The sequence below is a fragment of the Zalophus californianus genome, chromosome 2 (assembly GCF_009762305.2).
Source record: "Zalophus californianus isolate mZalCal1 chromosome 2, mZalCal1.pri.v2, whole genome shotgun sequence".
In the NCBI taxonomy this organism is placed as follows: domain Eukaryota; kingdom Metazoa; phylum Chordata; class Mammalia; order Carnivora; family Otariidae; genus Zalophus; species Zalophus californianus.
Genome location: NC_045596.1, coordinates 111,021,739 through 111,042,366, shown reverse-complemented (window position 1 = coordinate 111,042,366; position 20,628 = coordinate 111,021,739).

Below are 20,628 nucleotides of genomic sequence, written 5' to 3'. Positions count from 1 at the left end.
ATAAACAAACAGAAAAAGAAGAATCAGATCTATAAATCCGAAAAACAAACTGACAGTTGCCAGAGGGAAAAGAGAGTGGGGGGAATGGACAAAATGGGTGGAAGTGTAGTGGGAGATACAGACTTCTAGTTATGGAATGAATAAGTCATGGAAGTAAAAGGTACAGCATAGGGAAGAGGGTCAATGGTATTGTAATAATGTTGTATGGTTACAGATAGCAGATATGCTAGTGATGAGCATAACATAAAGTATAGAGAGGGTGAATCACTGTGTTGTACACCTGAATTTAATGTAACAATGTGTTTCAACTGTACTAAAAAATGTTTAATAAAATAAAATATACCTAGTTTGCTCGCTTAAGGGAATTGATTTTTGAAACATTATACATTACAGATATTTTGCCATGACTCCTTTACATACAGTAAATACTGTAAAAATCTTCACTGATAAACTGATTAAAATTTTATATAGATCCTACTGCACTTGCCATTTTATTAAGCAAACTAAGTAATATGGGTCATTCAATTATTTTACTGTTTTTGGAGTTTCTGTTATAAGCCAGATCAAAATGACATATATTTATACATATAAATTCAGATATATACACATACTAATCTCTAGAAATTCAAAGATAAATTGAACAAATGCCCTCTTCTTCCGGGGCCACTTGCTCAGTGTCCTATGACAGCTTCCAACCTAAGCTTTGCAATATACTTTTTAATATAGTATAATTTTGTTGTATACATCGTTAATGTTTTATTGAGCAGATGTTTATCCATTATGTATAATCTCACAGATACCACTAGAAGTCATGTTCTGTCAAGGCAAAAAGATTTTTCTGTATAATAAATGACTTCTATGAGTAGGACTAATTGAAGATAACAGTTTTCAACATATGGAATATTTCAAGTTCGCTGTGCAACGTAACAAGAACTATGCCTTCTGGAAAAATGAAGGGAAAATTAATCAGAACACTTAAATATGGGCATTGCTATTTTAACATGCTAACTCATTTATTTGGATATATGACATTAAAATATTAATTTCAAATCACTTCATTGCCTATGTTTAAGCCACCTGCCTGGACAAAATCTCCATGATTGTCGGTGCTACAGTCTCAGGAGAGTCGTAGTTCATTGCAGCTTTGGCTCTAATTACAGGAAAATGGAGGTTAAAACTGGCTTGGGAACAGCAGTGCAATATTGTTTGGAAATATTTGGCCTAGTTACCTGGGAGGCACCCAAGGTTTGCCTACCAACAGGAGATTTTTGACAGCTTCTCAATTGCCTGAAGCACCCTCAGTGGTTGCTTTCACTAGATTATAATCCTAAGGATTATAACTGTTGCTGCAATAAATTTAAGTGGGACAACTTTGCAGTTCATTTTGAATATATTCCATATGTATATGATCTACCACGGGATAAAAAATCCATTTAAAGTCTATAAAAATTTAATTTTTCTAGGATTACAATTCCCCCACTTAAGCAACAGGTAGAGCTGAAATGATATATATTTATACATATAAATTCAGATATATACACATACTTATATATGTCATTATGTGTTGTATATAAATATATATGGCATTGCATCAGTGAAAATTATATAAATATTTATATGATATATTTATATATATGAATCAAAATATCACCTGGAACCAATAATGGTAAGTCATGATTTAGTGTTTGGCATTGATTATAAATTTGTTTGGAGCACTGTATCTCTTGTGTAGTATCTAGACCAAGTCACAGATCTGAAACTAGAAATAAATTTCCTTTGACTGTGTATAACATGTTTGCATGGAAAGTGACTTAGAAACTGACTGATGATAATATTCTCAAGTATATTTACATGATATATATTTATTTTTAATATAATACTAATTTTGAATGAATAAAAATTATCTATTTTTTTTAAGATTTTACTTGAGAGAGAGAGAGAGAGCATGAGCAGAGGGGGGGACAGAGGCAGAGATAGAAGCAGACTCCCTGCTGATGTATTCTTTTTCTTTGATTTTTATTTATTTATTTGAGAGAGAGTGAGAGTGAGAGAGATCACAGAGGGAGAGGGAGAAGCAGACTCACCGCTGAGCAGGGAGCTTGATGTGGGCTCGATCCCAGGACCCTGGGATCATGACCCAAGCCAAAGGCAGAACCTTAACTGACTGAGCCACCCAGGTACCATCTACCTTTTTGTATGCGGAAATTCCCAAATTAGCTTTGTCTGCAATCTAAATTTTTAAGGAAAGCTATACTACTAGATTATTTCTTGACTATTTCTTGATTTGTATTTTACCAACTAATTACTTTTGATTAATGTATCATTTTAATCATCATTGTACTTCAAATTATCTTGGCCTTTATTTTTTATTTGGTGAGTACCTGTTTGCACCTGTTTTTCCTTATGTTTAAAATTGTAATTTGGGTCAACACTGCCACAGCTAGTTGATTAAAGTCCATAGCAACAGTGATAAATCGGGTTCATAGTATGACTTCTGACATATGATGAAAATGGCATTTTTCCTCTGTGATCTTCTTTCTAAATTACATAACCCAGTCTAATCATGAGAAAAACATTAGAGAAAAACCAGTTGAAGGACATTCTATAAAACACCAAAACTCTCAAGGCCATCAAAGACAAGGCCAGCCTTAAAAACTATCACATCCAAGAGGATCCTAAGTAAATATGACAATAAAATGTCATGTGATGACCTAAATGTGATGCTGGAACAGAAAAAAGGCCTTCAGGTAGAAATAAAGGTTATCTGAATAAATTATGGAATTTACTTAATAATAATGTGTCAATATCGGTACGTTAAAAATAAGAAAATATACAAAATTAATGTCATATGTTAATAATTAAATAAGTGTAGAGTATATGGGAATTGCCTGTAAATCTTTGTAATATCTCTGTAAATCTAAAACTGCTTTTTTATGTTTATTTAAAAATCAAACATTTGACATGGTTGGGTTTTCTGTTTTGTTTTGTTTTTAATTTTAGTTGTTCTAATAAGTATGTAATGGTATCTCATTGTAGATTTAATTTACATTCTCCTAATGACCAATGATGTTCAACATGTTTTCGTATGCTTGTTATCCATATCATTTGAAGAAGTGTCTATTCAAATATTTTGTCTAGTTTTATTGGGTTGTTTGGGTGTTACCGAGTTTTGAGAATTCTTTATATTTTTCTAAATTTGAGAACTTTACAAGTATGTGTGATTTGCAAATATTTTCTCCTAATCCATGGAGAGCCTTTCATTTTTTTTTTTTTAAGATTTTATTTATTTATTCATGAGAGACAGAGAGAGAGAGAGAGAGAGAGAGGCAGAGGGAGAAGCAGGCTCCCAAGGAGCAGGGAGCCCGATGCGGGACTCGATCCCAGGACCCTGGGATCATGACCTGAGCCGAAGGCAGACGCTTAACCATCTGAGCCACCCAGGCGCCCGAGCCTTTCATTTTTTTGATGGTATCATTTGAAGAGCTAAACTTCTAAATTTTGATAAAGTTCAGTTTATCATTTTATGATTTTATGGATTGAGTTGTCAAACTTGCATCTAAGAATTCTTGCTAATCTAAGGCTACAAATATTTTCCTCTGTTTTTAACGAGAAATTTTATAGTTTTAACTTTTACATTTAATTCTACAATCCATTTTGAGTTCATTTTTGCATATAGTGTGAGGTATTCTTCAAAGTTTGTTGTTCTGCAATTGATAGTCAAATCTTTCGGTGCTATTGATGGAAAGATATCCTTTTTCCACTGCATTGTTTTTGCAACTTCGTCAAAAATAAGTCTCCATACATATGTGGATCAATTTCTGGACTCTATTCTGTTCAATTAATGTGTTTGTTTATCTTTATGCTTATGCTGCTCTGATTTGAATAAAAATCTCTATTATAAGTCTTAAAATAATATCAGTTATTGTTAGTCTTCAAACTTTGATTTCCTTTTTAAATTGTTTTGGCTATTCTACAGTCTTCAAATTTTCATATGAATTTTGGACACATCATGACAATTTCTACTAAAATATTTTATGGGATTTTCATTAGAATTACATTGAATTTATAGATAAATTTTCTTAGAATTAGCATCTTAATAATATTAAGTCTTCTGACCTATAAATTATATCACTCCACTTAGATTTTCTTTAACTTCTCTCAGCAACGTTTTGCAATTTTCAGTGTACAATCCTCTCATTTATTTTGCTAGATTCATCCTTAAATAAATAACATTTAAAAATTATTTTATTTTATTACTGCTCCATTGCTAGAATACAGAAATGTTAATATAGTGATCAAGTGTTCTACAGCCTCACTAACTTGTTAGTTCTACTAGCTTTTTTTATAGATTACACTGGATTTTATACATGGACAAAATTTAATTGCCTCCTTTTTTCTCTCTTTGAAATAATAAATAAATAAATCTTAAAAAATAATAGGGGGGGTGCCTGCGTGGCTCAGATGGTTAAGCATCTGACTCTTGATTTTGGCTCAGGACATGATCTCAGGGTTGTGAGATCAAGCCATATGTTTGGGCTCCACACTCAGTGGGGAGTCTGCTTGAGATTCTTTCTCCCTCTCCCTCTCCCCCTTCGCCCCCCCATCTCTCTCTAAAATAATAAATAAATCAATCTTTAATTGGCTCTTTTTCAATCTGGATTTTTTTTTTATTACCTAATTTCACTTGCCAGAAATTCTTATATGATCATGAATAGAAGTTGTGTCAGGAGATATCCTTGCTATATTCTAGTTTTATGATGTAATTATTTATAGATGTTCTTAATCAGTTTAAGGGAATACTCTTTAATTTTTAGTTTCCTAAAAGTTTTCATGATGTCATTTTTTTTCAATTTTTTTTTCTGAATCATTGAGACAATCAGTAAATGGAAATAAAACTAAAGCCATCTATTATAAAGTACAGGCATACCTTGGAGATACTGTGCGTTCAGTTCCAGATTACCTCAATGAAGTGAATATTGCAATTAAGTGAATCAAAGGAACTTTTTATTTCCCAGTGTATATAAAAGTTATGTTTGCACTATGCTGTAGTTTAGTATGTGTGTAATAACATTGTCTCAAGAAACAATGTACATATCTTAATTTAAAAATATTGCTAAAATATGCTTATCATCATCAGAGCTTTCAGTGAGTTGTAATCTTTTTGTTGATGGAGTGTCTCACCTCCATGCTGATGGCTGCTAATTGATTTGGGTGGTGGTTACGGAGGTTGAGGTGAATGTAGAAAGTCCTTAAAATAAGACAATAATAAACTTTGCCACATTAATTTTTTCCTTTTATGAATGGCTTCTCTGCAGCATGTGATGCTGTTTTATAACATTTTACTTACAGTACAGTCAATCCTCTCAACCCCTGCAGCTGCTTTATCAACTGTTTATGTAATATTCTAAATCCTTTGTTGTCATCTCAACAATTTTCACAGCATCCTTACCAGGAGTAAATAACATCTCAAGAAACCACTTTCTTTGCTTGCTCTTAAGAAGCAGCTCCTTATCTATTCAAGTTTTATCATGAGATTGCATCAATTCAGTCACATCTTTAGGATCCCCTTATTCTAGTTCTCTTTCTATTTCTACCACATCTGTACTTACTTCCTCTACTGAAGTATTGAACCACTCAAAGTCACAAATAACTTTCTAAATTTCTGAAAATGTGGATATTTTGACCTCTTCTTGTGTTCTGTGTTTCTTTTTTGTTTTTTTTGTTTTTTTTTTTAAGAAAGCACAAAAACAGTGGTGCAGGGGTAGGGATAAGGACAGAGGGATAGGAAGAGAGAGAGAGAGAGAATCTTAAGCAGGCTCCACTGCCAGCATGGCACCTGATGCGAGGCTTGATCTCATGACCATAAGATCATGATCTGACCCAAAATCAAGAGTCAGATGCTTAACTGACAGAGCTACCCAGGCACCCCATTGACCTCTTCTTTTGATCACAAATGTTCTTAATAGCATCCTGAATGGTGAATCCTTTCCAGAAGATTTTCAATTTTCTTTGCCCAAATCCATCAGAGGAATCACTATCTATGGCAGCTATAGCCTTACAAAATGCATTTCTTAAATAATAAGATTTGAGAGCAAAATTATTCTTTGAACCATGGGCGGCAGAATGGATATTGTGTTAGCAGGTATGACAACTATTCATCTCCATCAGAGCTCTTGGATGACTGGGTGCATTGTCAATGAGTAGTAATATTTTGAATGGAATCCTTCTTTCTGAGAAGTAGTTCTTAACAATGGGCTTAAAATATTCAGTAAACCATGTTGTAAATAAATGTCCTGTCATCCAGGTTTTTTTGTTCCAGTGATAGAGCACAGGCAGAGTAGAGTTAGCATAATTATTTATAAGATTTATTTATTTATAAGAGAGAGAGAGCACAAGGGAAGGGGCAGAGGGATAGGGTGAGAGAGAATCTCAAGCAGACTCCTTGCATGGAGTCTGACATGGGGCTCAATCCCAAACACCAAAATCATGACCTGAGCTGAAATCAAGAGTCAGACGCTTAACTGACTGAGCCATCCAGTGCCCCAAGTTAACATAATTCGTAAGGGACCTAAGACTTTTCAGAACAGTCAATAAGCATTGGCTTCAGCTTGAAGTCACCAGCTGCAGTAGCCCCTAACAAGAGGGTCAGCCTGTCCTTTGAAGCTTTGAAGCCAGGCATTGACTGCTCTCTAGCTAAGAAAGTTCTAAATGGCATCTCCTTCCAATAGAAAGCTGTTTCATCTATATCAGAAATGTTGTTTAATGTAGCCACCTTCATTAATGATCTTAGCTAATCTTCTGGATAACTTGATGCATCTTCTACATCAGCACATGCTGCTTCACCTTACATTTTGATCAAATGGAGATGGCTTCTTTCATAAGACCTCATGAACCAACCTCTGCTATCTTCAAACTCTTCTGCAGTTTCTTTACCTTTCAGTCTTCATAGAACTGAACAGAGTTAGGACCTTGCTTAGATTCATTTTTTTTAAAGGATAAATAGAGACGTTCCCACATACAAAAACTAAAAAATATCATCACCAGCAGACCCATACTGTAAGAAATATTAAAGGAAGACTTTCGGGTAAAAGAAAATGGTACCAGATTTAAATTTGGAGTATAAAAAGGAAATGGTAACTAAAAGGGTGATTTTCTTTTTTTAGATTTCATATATTTCAAAAAGATAAATGTCTACAACATTAGGTTGTGGGCTTTATAATATATATGTATACATAATGTATGACAACAATACTGTAAAGACTGGGAAGGAAGAAATAAAAGTATATTATTGAAAATTCTTACGTGAAGTGGTATAATGTCACTTGAAGAGAGACTGTGATAAGAAATGTCACTTTAGGACCTGAGGGCTTACAGAATGCCTGCTTTGCATGGATGAAATCCTGCATATGTCTCCTCAGAACAAGTGACCATTAAACACTTCGCTAAAGTGCCAGTTTGGAATGGCACCCTAAGGAGCTGGAGTGCTGTGCTCCAAGATGCTGTTTATAAATTAAAATATCAGATGATATGTGGTGATTTTTATGGTACCTAGCAGGAAAAGACATAATTTATATACTGGAGAGGATAATCTATCTTGATTACAATGTGTACCCAGCAGGCACATAAGAGTACGTCTAGGACCCGAGGAATTCACTAGGGTCTCTCTTGTTGCTTCCGTGTCTAGTGAGAACATTGGAATGGCAATTTCAGCAACCGTAGCCTGACCAGGGCAAGAAAACTAAAGGTTCTGTTCCCTCAGGAATTGAAATCTGGATGGCCTCACCATGCAAGCACTTAACCTAGGTAAGCTGAAGAAATGCCTGAAGCTGATGAAAACAGAGAACAGACCATCAGTGACAGAGGAAAACCATCAATTATGGTCTCAAGAACAGTGACAGGGTTTTAGACAATATTTGTTCCATTGATCTTCTAATTGTAAGTCTTTTTAGAGTATAAGAAACCACCACATTGAGTGCACTTAATGTGGGCATGCGCTGATTTGAGTGTACCAAGTGGGTGTTCGTGTCGGGACTTAGAGTGCCCTGATCCACAAATTCTTAGTCTTTAGTCCAGATTTCAATCTGGTATTATTTTCATTCCAGCTGCAGCTATAGTGAACAGTTCTATGTAACCCGGCAACATTCAGTTTCCAGGTGGTGACACTACTCTCAAATTTTTTACCTTTTTTCCCTAAAAAACTATAGGAGCATGGAGCAACCCAGAAATGTGAGGGATTAAAATTCTAAATACAATCATCTGTTGGGGTTCAGAAGTTAATGGATGAATTCACAGACATTCCTTCCTTTGTGGAGCCCCAAATGATGTAGATTGGCATAATTTTTCAGATGGATCACATCAAGATCTCAATCCAGTTTCTCATAGCAGTAACCAGATCAGCAGCTTACCCTTTGTTGGTGTTCTCTCTTTTCCACTTTCACTCTTCCAACTGCCTCTTCTCACTTCTTTTTTTTTCACCTTTTTGATGGAAAATGTATTTTATTCAATATTTAACATGTCACAGATTGGTGATACATTGCTTATGGTCATAAGATTTAACCTAGGTTGAAATATGTACTCATTTAAATAAAACTTCTCTGCATGTAAGATTCCAGGGAATTGGAGCCTAGAAGTTCAGGTGGTGTGGATTTATCTACTCTTGAAGCAAAAGCCTTCTGTGAAAGCTGGGCTTTTTGCAGCTCTTTCAGAAGTTGGGGAATGAGTTCATCCCTCTTTTTCAGCTGCAGCTTCAGCATTGAGAATTCATCTTTACTTCTACTGGCAAATCCTCTGCCAGACAAATGAAGAGCTCCAGAGACAAGAGAGCCTGTTAGAAAAATCCTTCTTGCTTGTTTCTTAAGATTGCCTTCTGAATAAACTAGCTGCCTGTCTTAAGTCATGATTTCATGAGAACCCAAACCAAGACCCTATATCTCTGAAGTGAACCCAGTTTTTCATAGTGTAAGCATCCCACTGAACATTTTAGTTTGACATCTTCTCCTTATTTTTTACTCTTTATTTTGTTATTTCTTGAGAATATACATTAGCATCATGGAATCAAAATATCATTATTTTTAAGGTTCCCATCATAACTGACACACTGCTTTTCAAAATATATACCAATTTACATAGCCACCAGCAGTGTATAGAGTTGGTACTTAAATGAAAATACTTTCCATGTCGATCTTGATAGAGTTACTGTGATTTTGGCCAGACTGAGAAAAAGTTGACATGCCAATAAAATAGTTTGTTCTAGTTTGTTTTTAAACATATTGCTTGGGGCGCCTGGGTGGCTCAGTCAGTTAAGCATCCACCTTCAGCTCAGGCCATGATCCCAGCGTCCTGGGATCAAGCCTCATGCTGATCAGGGAGCCTGCTTCTCCATCTGACCCTTACTCCGCTTGTGCTCAATCTCTCTCTCTCAAATAAATAAATAAAATATTTAAAAAATATGTTGCTTGTTTGTTTCCAATACTTTTAACAAATATAGTTTCTATTCTGATTTAATCATGAACAAATCTAGAAAAATTTGAGTAGGATATAGTTACTGTAATTAGGAAATAGTCAATTTTGATTATCATGTGTAGGAATATTACTGTTTCATATTGTGGGTCACATTATTTATTGTATTTTATTAGATAATTAATGAGCAAGAGGCTTTCCTTCCAATGGAATATTTTTTCGAACACGTAAACTTGAAAAACTTAGGCACATAAGATATACTTTAAGAAAATTAAATATTTTTGCAATAAAATATTTGCTATACAATGATATACATGACTAAAAATACAACCTCAATAAAACAATTCTTTTTTTTAAGATTTTATTTGTTTATTGACAAAGAGAGACAGCAAGAGAGGGAACACAAGCAGGGGGAGTGGGAGAGGGAGAAGCAGGCTTCCCACAGAGCAGAGAGCCCCATGTGAGGTTCGATCCCAGGACCCTGGGATCATGACCTGCACCGAAAGCAGATGCTTAACAACTGAGCCACCTGGGCACCCCTTGATAAAACAATTCTTGAAATCTTATTTAGCTGGTTAATAGAAATGTGAACCATCAGATATTTGTTCTCATGTACTAGTAATAGACTCTGTCTTCATAAAAGTAGATTTACATTTGATCTCCACTTTGTGATTATCTTGTTTATATCGTGCAGATATACTTTTAAAAATAATCAAATTCATGTTCACTTTGTGCCCTTATTGCATGTGTTTATGGTTCTATTTTGCCTTTATTTCAATTGTGTACATGTTTTCTTCTTTTTAGACCTTAAGTTCCTTGCAGAAGTTACATACCTGGAATCTTCTGACCTAGTGTACCATAATAATAGATGTGTATTAAATTTGAAATAACTTATTTTGTCAACTTTTCTTAATCATGATAATTTACTTTTTAAATGTGCTATCCACTTTAATTTAAATAAAACCAAATGCTTTTAAAAAGAGCAAACTGTTATTATATTAAGAGCCTTAGAAGTCAAAATTATTTTTGAACATATTTTTTATTTTATTTTTCAAATTTCTTTTTATAAATTTTATTATGTTATGTTAATCACCATACATTTCATCATTAGTTTTTGATGTAGTGTTCCATGATTCATTGTTTGCGTATAACACCCAGTGCTCCATTCAATACGTGCCCTCTTTAATATCCACCACTGGGCTAACCCATCCCCCCACCAGAACCCTCAGTTTGTTTCTCAGAGTCCATAGTCTCTCATGGTTCATCTCCCCCTCCAATTTCCCCGCCATCAACAAAAACCCCGAAATCTCATTTGCAATGACGTGGATGGAACTAAAGGGTATTATGCTAGGCGAAATAAATCAATCAGAGAAAGACATGTATCATATGATCTCACTGATAGGAGGAATTCTTAATCTCAGGAAACAAACTGAGGGTTGCTGGAGTGGTCGAGGGGTGGGAAGGATGGGGTGGCTGGGTGATAGACATTGGGGAGGGTATGTGCTATGGTGAGCGCTGTGAATTGTGTAAGACTGATGAATCACAGACCTGTACCTCTGAAACAAATAATACATATTATATATTTAAAAAAAAAGATAGTCCAACATATTTTTTAAATGAGAAAATAATCTATTAAGTGTACTGGTGACTCCTGTGTTGTTCTGGAAATACAACATCTTTTCAATTATTTTTCAAGAAGATTTATCTAAAACTAATTAAAATAATATATAGTATTATGTACATCTGTGACAAGAGGAGTCAAAGACAACTGGCTTCTATCTTGAGTCAATAAAATAATGATCTTCTGCTTTGGTAGAAAAAAATTTACATCCTTAAATCAAATTCATTATGCTGATAACAAATAATGAGTTCTTAATAATTATGTGCTAATAGAATTGATACATATTTAAGATACATACATATATTGACATTAATAATTTATATTTAAGTTAATAATTTTCTTAATATGTATTTAGGTTAATAATTTTCTTAATAATTAATTATTGTTTGTTACCGATCAAGATTTAGATAAGGATGCTAGTTACTATTTAAAACCAGTTTAATATTTATTTTCTTGAATTCATAATATTCTACAAATAATTATTTCATTTATTACTAGCATAATACCAATATCATTCTAAATTACTACAAGTTGGGCCATTAATAAAATAAGATTAAATAAATTAAATATAAACTTAAATAAAATTAAAATTAGAACTCATATTATCTTTATATTGACAGGTAAATATATTTATATATAAACCATTATATTTATTTTGATTTTTATATTACCTCCATGCTATGAATGAGCACTCTCAAGATATGACAAAAACAAGCCAAAATGTGATGATCTGGTGATATTTGAAGCAATATGACAATGCATAGGTACTGAAAAGCAAAATGAAACAATATAAAGCAACTTCAAATTAATCTTACCTCAAAAGAACTTCATATTAGTAGATCAACGTTTGAAGAGTATTTTAAACAAGCTTTTAACTAGGAACATTCTGATTAATTTCAATGAACCAAATTGTCAGAGACCTGAGTAAATACAAACAGAAAAGGGTAAAATGTCAGTGTAGTCTGAAATATTCCCCCCCTAAATCTTTAGCATTTTATTGAATTAAAACAACTGGAAAGGTATTTGAGAATTTGATGATAGGGATTTGATAAATAGTTTATCAATAATTTCCAGCAGATAAAACCACATAATCATCTCTTCCAGAAACAGATAACTAAATCGAACATGTGCTTTGGAAATGGTTGAGTCGGTTTAAGCCTTAAAGCAAGGGAAGAAAATCGAAGCCATTTCTGCTACCAAATTACATTATCTGGTCTAGAAATACTGAAATATCTTCTAATATTTTGAAATGAATATTTTGAAGAAAATACAGGCATGTCATTTTCAGTCAACATGCAACTGGATTGAAAATACTGCCTTCCCTCCAGGCAATACTGCTTTTCTTCTGTTATACACATACTAATTCCATTAAAAAAGAGAATTACTAATTTATGAGTAAATTGCTGAAGCTTGAATATATATTTAGTGCCTTTAAATGTTTAGAAAGTCTCTGTACCAACAACCATAGCTCTGTCTAAAAAAAGAAATCTTAGATTTACAATACAAGCAAACACAAAACCGGGCAACTCATCTAGATTTGCTGTTTTGGTCAAGAAGCTATACACAAAATTGTGACTAATTTCTACGTTGGCAAGTACTGCTGTATTTATTTTGGTCTTATTCCAGCAATCTTGTCTAATGTGATAAAAATCTTTGTCATCATCTGAGTTACAGCTTTGAATCATCCCCTTTTTTAAAAGCTTTTAAATTAATGTGATGAGAATAAAACATGAAATTTTCTACCATTCAGGAATTTGCTGGATTTGCAGAGAATTATCTTTGAAGCATTTGATAGAATTTTTATTGGGAAATATCACTTTTTTCCCATTCAAAATGAAATTCTCAAAGAACAACTTGTAGAAATGAGTTCATCTATGGCTTTGCCTCCTGGGTAGATCTTAAAAGCCACACAAATAAGGACAGGTTTTTGTTGTTGTTGCTGTTTTGTTGTTTTGTTTCTGGTTTTATTTTTTATTTAAGACTCTGTGATTACAAACTCACATGCTGCTAAGCACATAGATTTGATTTTTGAACAATGCAGGGGTTACGGGCACCAATCACCATACAGTCAAAAATCTACGTGTAACTTTTGACTTCCCCCAAAATCAACTACCAATAGCCTACTATTGACCAGAAGCCTACCAACAGTATAAACAGTTTACATGTATTTTGTATGTTGCATGTACTATACACTGTATTCTTACAATAATATCTTTTTCTATTTTTTTTTTGTATTTTTAGGCTATACAGTTTGTTTGAGACTTTTTTCCAAATTGTTTAAAATCTCCCCCAAATTTTCTACAGTATTTACTTATTTTTAAGGTTTTATTTATTTATTTATTTATTTATTTATTTATTTATTTATTTTAGAGAGAGAGAGAGAGAGAGAGAGAGAGAACACAAGCAGGAGGTGGGGCAAAGGGAAAGAGAGGGAATCTCAAGCAGTCTCCGTGCTAAGTACAGAGCCCGATGTGGGGCTTGATCTTATAACCCTGAGATCAAGACCTGAGACAAAATCGAGCATCGGATATTTCACTGACTGAGCCACCAGGAGCCCCTCCGCAATATTTATTGAAATAAATCCACATACAAGTGGACCTGTTCAGTTCAAACCCATTGTTGTTCAAGGGTCAACTGTAATTTGTCAACATGCCCATCTGGAAATGGTGATTGAAGGCAGAAGAAAGATACACTTCTGAAGACTTGTCAAATTTACTGCAGGTGAACATCTGTGGACACTTAGAATCAATACATAAGTTTTGATAGGAACGTTTGTTAATAAATTAATAGTCTGCCCTTATCTGCTTTTGCTTTTTGTGGTTTCAGTTACCTATAGTCAACTATAGTCTGGAAGCATCTGATCTTCCTTCTGACAAATCATCAGAGGGTCAGTAGTAGCCTAATGCTACGTCACAATGCCTACATCATTCACCTCACTTAATCTCATCATGTAGGCATTTGTTGTCTCACATCATCACAAGAAGAAGGATGAGTACAGTACAATAAGATATTTTAAGAGAAAGACCGCACCTTCATAACTTTTATTCCAGCATATTGTTATAATTGTTCTATTTTATTGTTGTTGCTATTAATCTCTTTGCTTAAGTTATGAGTTAAACTTTATCATAGGTATGTATGGATGGAAAGAAATAAAACATACAGGGTTTGATACTACTTGCAGTTTTAGACATCCACTAGGAGTCTTGGAATATAGCCCATGCGGATAAGGGGGGGACTACTGTACTACTTAAAATGGAATGTGGATTTGTAACTCCCTTACTGAGGAGAAAACAATAGCAGAATTCACCAAAATTGACTTCATTATTTTGTGAAAAAGGGAACTGTAAAATATGACATGAATGTGAAAAGTTTGGGATATTTTGTGTCTCTTAAATCAAGAGTTTTGTTTTGTTTTGTTTTGTTTTGTTTTTCTGTAGCAGCGACTAACTCTGTTAGTTTTCTACTCAATATCAGTCTATTTTATTCTCATTTCTTACATTGCCTATAATATTGGTGGCAGAAATATGCACTCTTCCCTCCCAATAGAAGGTTTCCCTTTCTCAGTCTCCATTTCAGATGAGATGGGTGGCCAAAGACATGTAATCAGTTATTAAACTCTTACCCTTTCCTCTTCATTTTTCTTCTTACTGGAAACGTGTGCCTGATGGCTGGTGCTCTTGCAGTCCTATCACCATGAACTTCATGTTAAGTACGTGGAGACTGAAGACAGGAGAAGCATGTAATATTGAGAATATAAATGAGAAAAAAAAGTAAATATTTTGTTTAAAACTATGCTTGTTTTAGTTCTCTGTAACTAGAGCTAAATAATGATAATATTTCTAGTCATGAAAATGTTGATTCCATTTGATAAAATAAACTTTTTAAATGGGCCTTTTGGCATGGTTGTAACCAAACTGAGTGATGAAAATTGAATAGATGTCAAAAATTAAATAGCAATTGCCATTATATATCATCTCTACTTTGATCTTTTTCATGTAAATTCTGTAAAATAGCTATCAAATTGAAATTCACTTCACATTAGAATTGAGGTGTATTTTGCGTGTATGTGTGTGGGGGGAGTTTACATTTTTTCTCATTTTTTCCCTGAAAATGACTCTTCATTTTTGTACTAAAACATAAGATTGAGAGAGATACGTTTCCCTCAGAAGCAGATATTTTGGTGTGGTAATTGACTGGGGAGTACTCTTAGGATCACCACTTGTGGAAGAGAAGGGAAGGAAACAGGATTGTTCAGATAGAGAAGTTGAGCTCTGAAGCAGTCCTCATTTTAGCTTCAGTTGACCAAACATGAACACTGTTGGAGACATGGAACTTCAAAGTGGTTTCTAGTTGAGGCAAGTGGACCAGGGTCTATACACTGGCAATGGCCAGTCTTTGGGTCTGGGCCACCCAAGGAAATAGGTTTGGTTTGTGTGAGACAGTTGTCAGTTGAGTAGGGGTTGACAGTGGGAAGCAGTCTGATGGCAGCATATCCTGCTAGGGTTTTACAAATCCTCTCTTTCTGAGTGGTAATCTGAGCAGCATATCATTTAGTCACAGAATATATACAATGATGTAGTTAGGGAATTAATTCACAATGCAAAAAAGCGATATGCATGTGTATTGTTCTGAAGAGAAACCTATGAACAGATCCTCAGTTTTTATTTTAGTTTCTGCCTTAGACAAAATATTTTTAAAATGCTTAATTTTTTGAAAATATCACTTATTTAAAAGTGTGCAAATTAAGAAAAGAAAACATTTAAATAGGATTGGATTTTGGGCAAACTTACTTTAGGTGAATTTATTTATTTGAAGTGACTTGAGGTTTGCTGGTAAGATGAAGAGCAATATTTTTGCTGATTCTAAATTTCCATGTAAGTGCAAACAGTTGATATTTTTATCTCTAAAATGGTGAGTACCTAGAACAATTAACTATTTCTTTTGATGAATCTGTTTAGAAAATGTGCTATCCTAAATCAAAATGAACATAAAAATGACTGAAGAACTATAAAGCCACGGCATACTGTCTTGAGCAAGTCATTCGTATTTTTATTTCTTCCATTTCTTACTGTGAAAAAAATTGTTTTTTCATTAAAGTGATTTAGTTAGTGTTATAATAAGAGTCTGGTACCCAAAAATGAACACTGAATAAGTACTAAGTACTATTATGTTTTTCTTCCTTGTAATTAAATACCCATTTCACTCAATTATTTAATCTAAGAAAAAAAGGTGATATCATTCCATATCCCTTCTACCACTTTAGAAATAAACAAGCATTATAATTCCTTTCAATTGGTGTATTAGATTAGCAAATGCATTATTTAATGACTAATAGATCCATGAAGCATCTCATCATAATTGCTAATAAATTTACTATAATTTCAGCCTTGAAAATGTATGGATTGAAAGTGGTGACTGTCTACCTAAATTGTATGTAATACTGAAAGAGAAAAATAATTAAAAAGAAAAAATAGAGAAAAAATTTTCCCATTTTATTTTGAAATTCCCATGACAAATGTCACTGTGCCTTCTGATTCTAGATATGTTAAAAGTGTACATATGATTGTCATAACCACCTATATATCCTCTCTAACCAGTCATGTTTTGCAATTTTTCTTCATTTAGGGTGCAGTTCAATGGCTTGACATCAGATTTCTGTAACAAAATGAGAGCTACTCATTTCCCTACCCATTCCTTTCTAGTTTTGATTCCAGTGGGTCAGTAGGAAAAAAAATAAAGACACTAATCATCAAAGTGATTGAAAAAAGACCTGAATTATTCTTCATTAGTTAATCATCTCAGCAAAATATTATTAGCAGTTCCTTACGACTTTCAGGTATGGAAAATTGCTTAAGTGCATTCCAAATTTGGCAGACAGGAAATAATATTGAAGAGATGTATACTCCAAACTCTGACCTCATCACTTAGAACTAAGTTAACAACTATAATTTAGTTAACTCCTGTGAACTTCGTTTTACCCATTTTTTCAGATAAGGATGATGATACCCGCCTTACATAACTGTTTCAGTGAATGGAATAGAACATAGAAAACTTTCAGCACTGTGCATGACAAATGATAAACATTTGAAAATGTTTCTATTGTCTCTCATTTTTCACTCCTATTTATTCCTGCTCTAGTTTTTTGTTTGTTTGTTTTTTTGTTTTTTTATCTTTTAAACTTATTACACAATTTTCATATGTTTGGCTTTTTATCTTGTTTTTAAGATTTTTTATTTTATTATTTATTTGAGAGAGAGAGACAGTGAAAGCAGGAACACAAGCAGGGGGAGTGGGAGAGGGAGAAGCAGGCTCCCCGCAAAGCAGGGAACCCGATGCGGGGCTTGATCCCAGGACCATGGGATCATGACCTGAGCCGAAGGCAGACACTCAACGACTGAGCCACCCAGGCCCCCTTGTCTGTCTTTCTTAAATATCAATGCTTTCTTCTCTTGTCAGGATTTCTATCACTTGAATTTTACTATGGAATATTTTGTCACAAAGTTTTCTTTAGTGTTATACCCCCCTCTTCCACATCTAGAGACTCACTGTGAGTTTTTTTTTTAATTGTCCGTTTAATGTCTCAGATACCTTCATTAAGTATTCAAGTATTTATTTATTCATGTATTCAATAAATTAAATAAGTAAATAACTGAGCATATAAAACCTATTTTGTGAAAGGTAGTTTGCCACTAGGTTTAGAGTGGGGATTGAAACAGTCATAATGGTAGGGATAAAAAACAAGTCTAAATTGTATAAATATGTAAATACTTTCTGGGATTAAGCAGACTCCCTTCACTGGGACTAAGACACAGGTTTCCAAACATTCTTGGTTCACGGCATCTTTAGGCCAAAAAAAAAAAAAAGAATAATTTTGTTTATTAATTATTTAGGTCAAAAAATAATATTAGTAGTCTGTGTGGTGTCCTGAGAGGAGGCCTGAGAGCTACCAAACATAACTACTTGGGGAAAATGAAGCTTGAAAATGCAGTGCAGTCTGTGACATCCATAAGCATGTATAAGAGGTCCTTTTTGAGATTGGATGGACTTATGTGTGGGGAAAAACAGGGGCAACACAAAGTACAAGGGCTGAAAAGTCCAAGAATCTAAACTCAGCTTTGGGAAATTCAGAATCCTTACGAAGGTACATTATCAAGGTAGAAGAACATAGAATACTTAATATATGTATAACTTCATAGATATAAAGACTTTAAAAGAAGACATTGATTTCTATTTGTACTTTAACCCTAACCCCACTAAATGCAAGTTATATCACAACATATAAAGAAGAAGTAAAGAAAGAATATTACATAAGTTGGCTGAAGCATATTTTAAATCTCAATTCTGGATTTGACTCAATAATCACTTGTACAGTCTAAATAAAGAAAATCACTTGAGGCAAATAGAATAGTTGAATTCTATGATGTTATTAGAGTTTGGCTTTCTTTTAATTAGTCCCTTTAAATAATTTAGCAGAGCTAAAACTGACAATGTGGAACTAAAGGTAAAACCAGTGGTGAAAAATCAACAATAGAATTTTAAAATTTTACCTCAATTGATGAGAGAGAGCACCTAGGGGAAAACATCAATTTTTAGATATAAGGACAAATATGTAATACTTAGCTATGGATTCACTGATACAATCTAACCATTACTGTTCTACCCAGTGAAACATGACTATGTTTCATATATAGGCGCATGCATATTTAAAAATTAAGTGATCTGTATATTTAAGATCTGTACACTTTGTAACAGGTTATGTCTCAATGCATTTTTTAAAACAAAAATTTGTTTGATTATTCAAATTATTTGGGTGACACTACCTTCTTGTTAATCGTTTTCCCCTTTAATGAGGAGTACCCATTTTCAACATTATTAGCCAAAGAAAGAAAGAATTATTTAAAGTTTGAAAGTTATATATTGCCCACAATGTATGAAAACTTTAAGTCAATAAGTGGATTTGGTTTAATTTTTAACATATAATATCTCCACCAACCAACAAACAAACAAAAAATTAAGTTGCAGTTAATGTTAGAGCAAATTTTAAACTTTGTGGTAGTCCTTTCACTTAAGGATATGTGTATATATGTTTTAATCGTCTCTTTTCAAAACGTTTTTAAAATGATGTAAAGAATGTTCTTTTGAGGGAAGGAAACATAGCAAAAGGGTTAATGTTTTGGCAAGACTGCCATAAAACAGAACAAAACAAAACAGAAAAACATAATCATTGAGTGGTTATAAATAGGAATTCAGAAAACATGCCATTCTTAAATCTCTTTCATCACATTTAACTTCTAAACTATATCTCCACCTTCTAGTACATGTAAGTTGCATAATTCAGTGAGTAAGGAGATTCTCACTACCGCATAGCCAAAGAGTAGTGAGGTCAAAAACACCCTTCAAAACAGCAAGCATGCCATGAGACAAAAAAAAAAAAACAAGAGTATAAAACATGGGGGAGAAAAAGAGTCCAGAGTCTGCAAAGTTGCTTTGTTATGAACATCCTGGAAAAAAATAAAAGAGAGTTCATATCTCATTCAGACTATGAGTCTGTACCTTTGTCTAGTCTATCATTCTATTGATCCATTTGTCAAAAGAAGGGAAGTATAATACTTTTTATACCATGGATATATTTTGACAAGATTGAAATTTAACATCATTTATTTTACACAGTTGGTGGTCACCTCATTCTCCTGTAGTCACATGTAGCACTTGGCTTCTCCTTTTTCTGCTGTTGGTTTTTATTTGTCTATATGACTTACAGTTTGTATCACTCATGAAAAGGACAGAAGAACATTATTTGTAGTCATTTTGAATATAAATATTAATGTATATAAAAGAAAAGAGAGGTAAAAATTGATGAAATATTTTAGTTTGTGCTGGGTGCCTTTTGAGAGCTCATAATTTTGAAGAGTACATTCTATTGAAATGCAATGAAATCCACCATAAAATTATATGTGATAAGCTGAACTACAGACTTTTTTGAATCTTTGTATAAAAAAACTAATTGAATCATAACTTTAAACATCCAATTTGCCATTTTGGAATAGAATACTACTTCCTTGATGCATTGTGTATGTGAAAGCATAAACTCTGAGGATATAGTGGGATGTTTTATTTCATAACAAGATTATTGACTGCTTAGGATATATTTTAAAATGCTTAGTGTTTATATTATATAGATTCTCTCCATTTCCTTATCTCTACAAGAATTTCATTGAAAACCTATGTTGTTGATGGACATTCAGCAAATTGATTTTTAAAAGATAATCATTTTTAGTTTACTCATTCATACATTTCAACAAAGTGAAGTTTTTATTGAACTCAGCAAATCTGACATAGTGTCTTTCATATATGCATTTTACAAGTCAAATTAATTCCTGATAGTTTGATTGGACATATATTTTGCCTGGATTTTTCTAATTACTTTTCCTTGAAAAATACTAGCCAGTGTATTATTTATCAACTCAGGAAGAAGCATGAACATAGGTGCATCTCCTTTTATTTCCCTGATAATGTGATATGTGTAAGGTTATACGCAGACACACATA